Raw genomic sequence first — 12,621 nt, 5'->3', positions numbered from 1 at the left:
GTAATTTGCCAGCACCCACCTCCTCAATTCTTCCTCATTAGAATACAACATATTAGATGGCAACTTATTACCTGATTGAGTAAACGATTTAATAAACATGTTCTTTACCTGTTTCCCTGACCTTCCCTCAAATCCCATTACTTGGCGGCGTGTATATCCTCAAACTTCCTCTTCTGGAAGCCATATTTCTTTCAGGATCTCATCATTGTCACCAAAACTGGCAAGGACTGTGAAGGGTCTGAGATTTTATATACTTGCCAGCTAACAATTTAGCCAGCTGCTGTTTCACGGATACTTGTAGAGGAGAGAAATCTCTAAAGGACAAATTTTAATTCATTATTCACCAAAATAAAACAGCAGTTGACAGAGTATTAGCATTTTAGCCTGAAGTTTCCTGAGCCCAGTTCCCACATGGCTTGGAGAGGAGGGTTAGATGACACCTGCACAGACTCAGTTGTGTTATAGTGGGGGACTCTGAGCTTAGGGAATTTGAATCTTTAAAAACAGGCAATACACATGCCTGTCCTTTTTTTGGTGGAAGACATTAACTTTATCGTAAATGATAGCAAACATGCCTGCCATTTATTCTTAGGGAATGTTCTCTCTCTTTCCTGTAAATCCATTTGTTGTCAAAAAAAAAAAAGCTTTAAGAATCAATCTGGAATAAAGGTAAGTCGGTGTCTCACTCTTATTATATGAAGAAATTCAGTAGTCCCATGGAGCATACTCTCCCATGAACTCACACATAAAATCACAGGGCAGAAGGAGACCTCACTGCTGATGAATATTTGAACACCTTGAATGTGGTAGTAGAAATCTGAGTATGCACACTTGTCAAAAATAAAATAGTGCTCTTAAAATAGATGCAAGTTATTATATGCAAATTCTATCTTAGGAATCATGTTGAAAAAGGATATAATATGTGAGCTTAAATATTTTATTTAATAAAACAGCTTTCATATTGGCAACTTAGAACAACAGGTCCACATTATCATCCTAACCCACACTGTATTGACCTAAGTGTTCATTAATAAAAGTGTGCAAAGAATACACTCAAAGTTAGAAGACTCCAATTATTTATTGAATTTAAATCTAGGGTATCTTGTAGTTCCAATACTTCTTCGATTATTAGGTATTGCTTCATGATTTTCACACATGACACCACCCAATTCGTTCCTCATTTCCACTTACATGATTTGTATTCATCATCCAGAATTTATGTTCATACATTTCAGTGGATGATTTCCCTGACAACTTTGCTGCATCTCCCCTGCAGCCACTTTGGAAGAACATATCACTTCTCCTTTGGATCTCTTTTCCGATTAAAAAATATATTGGTTTAAAAAACAAACTCCTGCACCTAAAATCATGCCTAGAGCATACAAGGAACTCAACAAATAGTTCAAAAACAATAGATTTGTATATTGCAGTATTCGAACACTCTTGAAGCCATTCTTGATGGATATGTTTGCCCTTATAATTGCTTTCTCCTGGGAAAGTGTTGGCCTCTTATGGTGCTTGTAAGGGTGTCTATAGACCTTACTTTGTCAGAGCATTCATGAATGATCTGTTAAAAGTTCATGTTTCAGTAGGAAGTGCCATTTATATCAGAACATAGAAACTTGAAGACATTTATGAGGTCATTTTCTGAAAGGGAAACAAAAATGCTCTGTCAGTGATGATCTTATTCAATGAAGAATTCCAAATGACACATTTATGGTGTGACATTTCCTTGTCAAAAGAACATTATAGTCATTATCATTGTCTGCATAATCTGCCAGATTCCTCAGGGAATATAATCATGACCTAATGTATGATCACGTTATACTTGAAGGTGGATGCTAATAAAACTTGGTATCTCTAGAAACAAGATATTGCCGATACTTAAAAATACTACCGTAACATATAAAATATAATGTATAAACTTCTTCAAGACAACCCTTATAAGCAAAATCAACTATACAGCATTAAAATGTAGACCGAGTATTTTCTTCTCTTTCAAAATATTTAGAACACATTTTTAAAACCTCCACTCTCATGACACTGGCAGACAACATTTTCTTAACCAGTCAAATAATACATATATGATAGTTCTATGTTTTAAACAATTAACTGTATCTTTTCCATTTTGGTCATTCTCTTGGTGATAAATCATCTGAAGTTATTACAGAATTTCTACTAATTGTTCCTTAAATAACAAAACGATTTTATATTAACAAGACTGATAATTTCTATTGTAAATTAATGCTATATAGTTATTTGACTATTACATCGACAGATAACAAACATGTATATTTTACAGGCATTTTATTGGCTAATCTTAAAATATATTATTGTATTGTCACAATTGAAAATGTTTTCAGATTGCATATTTTAATTCAAAAAATGAGATTAGAAGAAAATGATTACAACTTTTACATTTATATGTTTTAGTTTACTGAATGCATTTTTTTATTTAATAATTGAAAAACATATTCATCAAATATCTAGGTGTCTGATCTTCATCATATAGTGGTGAAGAAATATGATAGAACCTCTGCTCTAAAGGTAGTTATAACTTTGCAGAGATAAATTGTCAACTAAGCAGAGCTAAGAATAATTAAAATAGGTATATTTTACTTCTGTCAATTCCTAATGTTTCACTCAACACAGTTATTTCAAAACATATATGGCACACAATGTGTTAGGCACTGAATATATATTGGCAGGAAAAATTAACGTAGAAACAGTGTTTTGACATATACAGCTTACTGTGAAGTGCAGACGGTACAAAATTAGTCAAATAAAGATGTAAATATAATCCATGATATATGCAGCAAAAGGACCAAAGAAACAAGGAGAAATTATCAAAATAGCAGGTATTTTCTTATGTATTTGCGGGAAAGGAGACTTAAATGAAGTGGTGATGTCAGTGATTTCAAATAAATGAAATCATGTCTATTATTAGAGTGTCGCAGATATGGGAAGAAGAGACGAAAATAACATATTCAAATGGGTTGAGACAAAGCACTGAACATGGTTAAAGCATAAATTAAGATGATATTAATTTATAGTTTAAAATAGGTTTTTTTTAATGTGGAGAAGAGTTTGGAGAGTGGCATATAAAAAGAGAGACTTACAATATGCATAAACTGTAACACATCCATTTTGATTGTAGTTTCATTAGCTGAAAATATGTATTCACCCATGTGACCAGAACCATAATCAAGATACAGAATACATCCTCCATCACATCAAAATATTTCATTGTGTTCTTTTGCAATCACCTCCGACATCCATCCTCATCTCAGACAATCATCAATCTGCTGTCACTAGAGGTAAATGTTACCCCTTCTGTAGTAGAATTTCATGCAAATAGACTCAGACACTACTTACTATTTTGTTTCTGGCTTCTTTCACTCAGTTTATGTTGGTGATACTCATCTTCCCTGAATATTATTTCATTTAATGGGTATTTCTGTTAAGAATATTATATTTATTTCTGTTTTATTTCATTCCATTTAATTTATAATTTAAGGTTGTTATTATTCTTTAAATCTTACCGGTTTAAAGCAACACCAATTCAGTTTGTTTGTCAGAAGTCAAGTTTGACCTGACTAGTGTCTTTGTTTAATGTTTATACGGCAAAAATTAAGGTAGCTTTCAGGTGGCTGGGCAGTTAGGAGAGGCTCCGGGAAAATTCAGTTTTTTTCTTTTGTTTTAGACAGAGTCTCACTCTGTCTCCAGGCTGGAGTGCAGTGGCACAATCTCTGTTCATTGCAACCTCCACCTTCCAGGTTCAAGCGATTCTTCTGCCTCAGCCTCTCAAGTAGCGGGGACTATAGGAGGGCGCCACTATGCCCAACTAATTTTTGTGTTTTTAGTAGAGACGGGAATTCACCATGTTGGCCAGGATGGTCTCAATCTCTTGAGTTGACTTCGTGATCCGCCCGCCTTAGCCTCCCTAAGTGCTGGGATTATAGGAGTGAGCCACTGTGCCCGGTCCAAAATTCACTTTTTGAATTTAATTAGGTTATTGGTAGAGTCTCTCTCTTTCTTTCTTTTTTTTTTTTTTTTTTAAGCTGTAGAGCGGAAATTACTGCTTCCTTTCTGCCTGTTAGCTGGTGGCTTCTCTTCGTTTCTAGAAACCTCTCTCAAGTTCTTGCACATGGTCCTCTATTTCAGATTCAGCAACAATGTGTAAAATCCTCAAACGTGGAATCGCTCTGACTTGACTTTCTGGCACACGCCTGAGGCCACCAGACTGAGAAAGTTCTCTGTCTCTAAGGGCTCATGTGATTAGATTTAGGCTGATCCGAGTGGATAATCTAGGAATACCTCCATATTTAAAGGTACATATCTTCAATTGCATTTGCAAAATTCCTCTTTTCGTGTAACAACCGTATTCATAAGTACCAGGGATTAGGGCATGGATATCTTTAGGTCCATTATTTGGTCTACCATACTTAGTTTCCTCGAGTTTCCATTTGACAATAGGGCTTATCGGGTCTTTTCTGAAGCTTACAAGCATATCATTATCTACATTAGATGCAACGTAAAAGGAATTAGAGTGGCCATCTTTAATTTGGTTCAAATTTCTTGTAACAATTGCCATAGACTTCCTTTATTTGGAGACGTAGACTGAAATTGTGACTGTTTTATTTTTCTTCTTAATTGAATAACAAATTGTCTTTATGTGATTTAACATATGTATTTTAAAATAAATGATAATATTTCTATAAATTTGTGAATGTCCTAGGGCAAAATTTTATGACTCACTCTTCTTTTAGTCACAGTATTTAGAACACTGTTTTGACTAAAACAGCAAGTATTTAATTAATTAATATATTTGACAAAGTACTTTGATTAATAATTATTGTGTATTACCGGAGTAGAAAATAAAAAGATACTTTAAATTTTTTAAATAAGAAAGCGACTATTTATATTCATTTAATAATCATAGAAATAATAGGAGTTTTCTGATTTACACTTATTTTTATATACTTTAAGTTCTAGGATACATGTGCAGAACGTGCAGGTTTGTTACATAGGTATACACGTGCCATGGTAGTTTGTTGCATCCATCAACCCATCATCTACACTGGGTATTTCTCCTAATGCTATCCCTCCGTGAGCCCCCAACCCCCAACAGGTCCCACTGTGTGATGTTCCCCTCCCTGTGTCCATGTGTTCTCATTGTTCAACTCCCACTTATGAACTCCCACTTATGAGTGAGAACATGCAGTGTTTGGTTCTTGTGTTAGTTTGTTGAGAATGATGATTTTCAGCTTCATCCAAGTGACTGCAAAGGACATGAAATCATCCTTTTTTGTGGCTGCATAGTATTCCATGGTGTATGTGTGCCACATTTTCAAAAGCAGTTTTATATAAGGAGAGTTGTTGATATTTGAGCTGGGTGTTTAAATACATTTTTAAGGATTTAGAGATTTCATTATTTGCAAAAATAAGCCCTGTACTCTGTCCTTACTTTTCTCTCACTTAACTAAATGTTCATTTTAAAATTATTTTTTGTTTCTACTGTTTTTCTATAAAATAATAATATATGTGTTTTACTCACCCAAAATAATTATAATAGGCACAATAATGCCATCCTCCTCTCCAACAAAAGTTGTCCATATACTACAAGTTATACTTGCCAGAACCTGTATCTCACATTGTGAAGGAGAATTAAGATTACACATAGAATTAAAATGGGAAATGATTAAAATAGGAAGATCATCTTGGATTATTACGGTAGGCCCAAGTTAAACACAAGAGGTCTTAACATGGAAGAGTGTCTCAGAGGAGCCAGGGTCAGAGAGATGCTATGTGAGGAAGTCTCAGCCTGCCATTCTGGCTCTAAAAATGAGAGGATGCTTTGCAATCAGCCTTTTGAAGCTAGAAGAGGCAAGACAATGAATTCTTACCTAGAACTTTCAGAAAGGATCACATACCTGCTGATGCCTTAATTTCAGCAAAGAGAAACCCAATTTGGACTTTTATACTCCAGAACTATAAAATAATAAATTTATGTTGTTTTACAACACTAAATTTGTGGTAATTTATCACAGCAGCAATAAGAGATTAAAACAATGACCTCCCTATTCCCATGTCCACACTAAGGTCATGTTTTTCTCTCCTTTTACTGGCAAATTTATTGAAATCAGCTTATTCTTTCCTCAGTTTTAATGTTCTCACTCTCTTTTCTGTTTTATTGGTTGATATTTATAAAATCCATATTATAATGTGTACGTTTCTTCATCAGATGCAGAGCACAATGGGGTGAATACAGGTGATGATTAGCTTTGTGGATTTTACTGGTGCTTTCTCATCAAGGTCTCTTATTTTAAGCCCACGTCTGTGCGTGTTTTGTTAGTTTGCACATAGGTTTCTTCGTTTCCTTAAAATTATTGGCTTTATTGTTTGCCTTATTAATTCATTTTGTTATCTTTTCTCTTGATGCCTTTAAGTGCAGATTGTACTTTAATGTTCGTTAAAATATGTGGATTATGTTTAATATTGTTCAGATTTTTTCCTTAAAGAATACATTCACGTTTAATGCATAATGTAGCCTCCATTTTTCCTCTTAGCTGTTCATAACAACACTTTGTGATATATTGACTAAATGAAAATGCTTTTTTTATGTCAATTACCTTCCTTTTTAGATACCCATAGTTATTGTGGATGTGCATAATTTTTGCCTAGTGAGATAGCCTCCTATTTTGTTCTCTTACATTCCAAGCATTAATATATACAGAGTGAGCTTTTAGGGAAAGAAGGTCATGTTATATTGTCATTGCTCCTAAAATAAATTTCAACTCTTTACAGGGCAATTTTTTTTTCCCAACCTCACTTTGTGCCATTCTCATGCTAACTTAATATTCTCTTTTTCTTCTCACAATCCTTAAACAAACAAAGTACTCTTTAATGCAGAACCTTTGTCCTTGCTAGGCCCTAGGTGTGAAATGCACATTCTCATCCTTTTTCATGGCTCATGGTTTCTCATTTTCGGGTCTCATGCCTCAGTTTACATATCATTTTCCACAAGGAATTTATCAAATAACTCATGAAAACATCCTTACTGCTGCTTTTATTTTTCCATTATAATATTCTTCAGAATTTCTTTCTTAGAACACACAATTTGATCTTTTTGTTGTTATTTTGCAATTACTTCCACATGTCTTTCATAGTAAGATGTAAGTTCCATGAAGCCTGGTGTTATGTCTTTTCTTTCCTAAATTCAGCTCCTTTCACAGTGCCTAGTACATTTTTGCTTGTGATGAACTGATATCTATCCAATGATTGTGTTAATGAAATCACTTATCACCCTCTTCAAGCATTTAACTTATACAGTAAAGGCCCTTCTCTATTTTCTATATAAAAAGAAACAATAGAGTCTACATACCAGCATCAAAAAGAAAATGGTGTCAATTGAGAGTGGATTCCATAAGATTTCCTGTATTTTCATGTACCTGAAAAAAACCATCTAGATTAGGACATGTCAGAAAAACATATATATATATGGAGAGAGAGAGAGAGAGAGAGAGAGAGAAAGAGAGAGAGAGAGATAGAGTCTCTCTCTGTTGCCCAGCCTGGAGTCTAATGGCACGATCTCAGCTCACCGCATCCTCCACCTCCTGGGTTCAAGTGATTCTCCTGCCTCAGTCTCCCTAGTAGCTGGGAATCCAGGCACATGCCACCACGCCCAGCTAATTTTTGTATTTTTAGTAGAGACAAGGTTTCACCACGTTGGCCAGGCTGGTTTCGAACTCCTGATCTTGTGATCCGCCTGCCTTGGCCTCCCAACATGCTGGGGATACAGGCATGAGCCACCATGCCTGGCCAAAAACATTTTTATAGGCTGAGGTTCTTCATATTTTCTAAAGTTTATAAAACAGAAAACTGAAAAATTTAAGAACCTATTAATATTTATAAAATGAACCATTATTTCTCAGGGTATAAATCTAAACTTTATAAATATTATACTCACATTGAAAAACATACCTAATACCTGATATGTGTGTGTGTGTAGGGGGGGTGTGTGCGTGTGCATCCATCCTGGTGTCTCTGAGATGTAAGCTTCTACCTACTGCCACAAATATTTGTCTTTGAGTAAATGCTCAAACATGATATTATGAAACATTTTCCCCATGGTGACTGGATTTACTGGACCTGAATGATGGATGGATATGTATGTTCTGCCTTGATTGACCAGTGATTTTCCCAAATTGAAATGAAATGACCTTGGCTTCTTCCCCTGATGTCGACCATCAGTGTCATTAGGAAGGTGAACAATTGTGTGTTTTATGATTTGTATTTAATGTTTCTTATTTTATGGCTCAGCGTTCTACATCTGTAATTTATTGTTTGAGTTTAAATTTCACCAAGCTTTTAGATAACTTTTATAAATTCTAAGTGAGTTCGTTTCCCAGCAGTTATTCCTTGAGGACTCTCTGGCTCTTCACTTGATTGCCACATAAGCACTCCAGACTGAAAGACCTATGTCTGCTTTTGAAAGGTTAAAGGAAAAAAAATTCTTCTTACAGTGAATTTCTCCTGATGGTTCAGGGTCTCCTCAGATGATAGCCAATCTATCCTCCAGTAGATGAAATAGATTAGGATAGGAATCACTTATGCTTAAATGTACAATAGGATAATGTGACGCTTCATCTTCTCACTGTCTTCTCTATTGCATCTCACTTATTCAAAAAATCACATTTCACTCCAATATGAAACATTCTTCACAGCTTCCTTCTTTCTAGCTCACATTTCTTTCAGTTTTTCCCATCAATAAATAAAATTACTTGAAGATCCCTTCTCTATTATCCAAAACTTTTGTTGTACATTATTATAATATAGAACTCAATATGTCTGTCTAATAAGATGTCTTTTTTTCATTAACCTTAAATTTTGGACTTGTGCATATCTAAAATATCTTGTATTTTGAATTTAAATTTAAAATATTTAAAATCAGTTTCTGTTGCTTTGAAAAAATCAATATTGCATTATTTTTAATAAATGTATAATTTTAATATGGTTCCATGTTTATTAAATTTAGTTTGCAAGGCATCACTAATACATCTTAATTTACTGTGTTTTCAATTTTCTTCAATTTTCCTTTTAAAATAAAATCTAAATATTTATTTAAAAATTAAATAATCCCAGTACATTTATATATCATAACCATATATCAGCTTTTCCCTAAGTTGGGAATTTGTAGTTTAACAAAAAAAACAGAGTAACCTCAGAATATCTGGACAAGCAAAACAATTTTTAAAAATTATTGACAAATCTCGCATGGAGATGGGCTCCCAAAGGGAGCTTGGGCAGCTCCACCCCTGTGGCTCTGCAGGGTACAGCCCCCATAGCTGCTTTATGAGCTGGCATTGAGTCCCTGCAGTTTTTTTAGTTGCACGGTGCAAACTGTCAGTGGATCTACCATTCTGGAGTCTAGAGGATGTTGGTCCTCTTCTCACAGCTTCGTAAGGCAGTAACCAGTTGGAGATTCTGTGTGGAGGCTCCAACCTCACATTTCCTCTCTGCACTCACTCAGTAGAGGTTCTTCATGAAGGCTCCAACCGTGCAGCAGACTTCTGCCTAGACTTCCAGGTGTTTCCATACATCCTCTGAAATCTAGGTAGAGGCTCCCAAGCCTCAACTCTCTGCTCACCTGCAGGCTTAACACCACATGGATGCTGCCAAGGCTTGAGGCTTGCACCCTCTAACGCAATGGCCCTAGCTGTATTTTGGTGCTTTTTAGTCATGGCTAGAGATGGAGCAGCTATGATGCAGGGGACTATGTCCTGAGGCTGCACATAGCAGCAGGGCCCTGGGCCTGGACCATGAAACCACTTTTCCCTTCTAGGCCTCCAAGCCTGTGTTGGGAGGGGCTGTCATGAAAGTCTCTAAAATGTCTTATAAGAATTTTTTCCCATTGTCATGGCTACTAATATTCACCTCATCTCTATGCAAATTTCTTCAGCCGGCTTGAATTCCTCCCCAGAAACTGGGTTTTTCTTATGGTCAGGTTGCAAATTTTCTAAACTTCTATGTTCTGCTTCCCTTTTAAATATAGGTCCAATTTCAGACCATTTCTTTACAAATGCATATGATGTTTTGCTGTTAGAAGCGTCCTGATTACACCTTGAATGCTTTGCTCTTAGAAATTTCTTCTGCCCAATACCCAGAATCAATTCACTCAAGTTCAAAGTTCCACAGATATATAAGGAAGGGGTACAATGCTGCCAGTCCCTTTGCTAAAGCATAGCCCTATAATATAGAGCCAAATAATTTTTTAAAGCATACTCCAGTTTCTAGTAAGTTTCTCATCTCCATCAGAGACCACCTCAGCCTGGACTTCACCATCCATGTCACTATTAGCATTTTGGTCACAGCCATTCAACCAGAATCTAGGAAGTTCTGAAGTTTCTCTCATCATCCTATCTTCTTCCGAGCTCTTCCAACTGTTCCAAACTCTACCTGTTACCAAGTTCCAAAGTCATATTTACATTTTCAGTTGTCTTTATAGCAATGCCCCACTCTCCTGGTCTCAATTTTCTGTATTAGTCTGTTCTCACACTGCTATAAAGAACTACCTGAGACTGCGTAATTTATGTAAAAAGGAGGTTTAATTGACATACAGTTCCACAGACTGTACAGGAAGTATGGCTTGGGGAGGCCTCAGGAAACTTACAATCATGGTGGAAGGCAAAGGGGAAGCCAGTATGTCTTACATGGCAGGAGCAGGAGGAAGAGAAGAGATGGCAAAGGGAGACGTGCAACACACTTTCAAACAACCAGATTTCATGGGAACTTACTCAGTATCATGAGAACAGCAAGGGGGATATCTGCCCTCATAATCCAGTTTCCTCCCAGCAGGCCCCTCCTTCAACACTGGAAATTAGGATTGGACATGAGATTTGGGTGGGGACACAGAGCCAAACCATATCAGTACATAAATATATTTTTGAGTCTATAAAGTACTATATTTATAAGTACAAGTAATATATTTTATCTTTGATCATTACTATTAGGTGGTGGATATTTAGACTGTTACTTATAATATAGAGCCAAATAATTTTTTAGAGGAACTGGCTATTTGATGTTACTAAATTTTGGAATTCTGAAATTAAAAATCACTATATTTCTGGGATAATCTCTTTGACACATTTTGAAACACTTTCACATTTAACATTTTTGTTTTAAAATTAAGTTTATGTAATCTATGTAATCAGACAGCTGAATATTTATTTTTGCCTAAGTTAGCCAAGATTAAACATGTCTGAAAGCCATTGCACTAAAGATTTGTTGATCTGGCTAGGTACAGTTGTAGTCCAATCCAGTTTCTCTCTTATGTGTGCCATACCGAGGTGGCTTCTTTGAGATACCTTCTGCATTTATTCCTATTCTTCTATTATCATCATCATCACCAAGTTATGAATTAATGATCATCATCACCAAGTTATGAATTAATTAATTACTCTCTTCTGAGTTTTGTTTCACTTCTTTCAACCCCCTCTGCTTGTGCCCTTCCAAAATATTCTCATAATGCCCTCTGGAAAAAGTATGTGTAACCTCAATATTTTATCTGAGTATTGTCTTCCTCTTTCTGTTGAAACTCAGATATGATCCTTGCATGCACATACTTTTTCCATAGTGAATGCAATCACTGTGAGAGTTGCATTTCTCAGATGAATACAATCTTTCAACTCTTTATTCACCTCAATGTTGAAAATTTTGCTCACATTATCATTTCCCCAGTGTTATGCCCAGATCAATATGCTTCTGTCTCCCTGAAAATGAACTCTTCCCTTAGGTTATTTGGTATTTACCTGTTACTGTACTGTCTGAAATGTTTCAATGGAGCTAAACTATGATACAAACATTGGAAACCACTTATTTCCCTGGTTGTTCATAGCTAATTATCTTTTTGCAGATTATATTTAGTCCAGAAAGAATATTTCTGATACCTTTCAGTTTTTAGATGAGAGGCAAGTGACTATACTTGTAATATTGATAGTAGTAATAATAACAGTGACAAATATTAATTAGCTCATTATATACCAGTTATAACTCTAAGCATTTGCCATGAATTGGCATATAAAGTCTTCAAAAAAATCTCTTTCACATAGAATTCCATCCTTATTTTAGAAGTGAGGAAACTGGGGGCGGAGCAAGATGGCCGAATAGGAACAGCTCCACTCTTCAACTCCCAGTGCGAGCGATACGGAAGACCGTTGATTTCTGCATTTTCAACTGAGACTCAACCTCTGGGGACAGGGCACAGTTAACAACAACAACAACAAAAGCAGCAGGAACCTCTGCAGACGCAAACGACTCTGTCTGACAGCTTTGAAGAGAGCAGTGGATCTCCCAACACGGAGGTTGAGATCTGAGAAGGGACAGACTGCCTGCTCAAGTGGGTCCCTGACCCCTGAGTAGCCTAACTGGGAGACATCCCCCACTAGGGGCAGTCTGACACCCCACACCTCACAGGGTGGAGTACACCCCTGAGAGGAAGCTTCCAAAGTAAGAATCAGACAGGTACACTCGCTGTTCAGCAATATTCTATCTTCTGCAACCTCTGCTGCTGATACCCAGGCAAACAGGGTCTGGAGTGGACCTCAAGCAATCTCCAACAGA

General features: G+C 36.1%; 1 long non-coding RNA gene across 1 annotated transcript; it reads right to left on the bottom strand.

The window, feature by feature from the left end:
* Positions 1–1,433: 1,433 nt before the first annotated feature.
* On the bottom strand, positions 1,434–10,880 carry LOC108512684 (uncharacterized). Its single transcript, XR_001880658.1, has 3 exons — positions 10,797–10,880; positions 7,385–7,451; positions 1,434–1,647 (listed from the first exon to the last, which is right to left on the bottom strand). It is a non-coding gene; the product is annotated as an uncharacterized LOC108512684 (long non-coding RNA).
* Positions 10,881–12,621: the final 1,741 nt, after the last annotated feature.

The sequence above is a fragment of the Rhinopithecus bieti genome, unplaced genomic scaffold, assembly GCF_001698545.2.
Source record: "Rhinopithecus bieti isolate Rb0 unplaced genomic scaffold, ASM169854v2 scaffold_30973, whole genome shotgun sequence".
NCBI lineage: Eukaryota > Metazoa > Chordata > Mammalia > Primates > Cercopithecidae > Rhinopithecus > Rhinopithecus bieti.
This window is presented reverse-complemented; position numbering and strand designations above follow the sequence as displayed.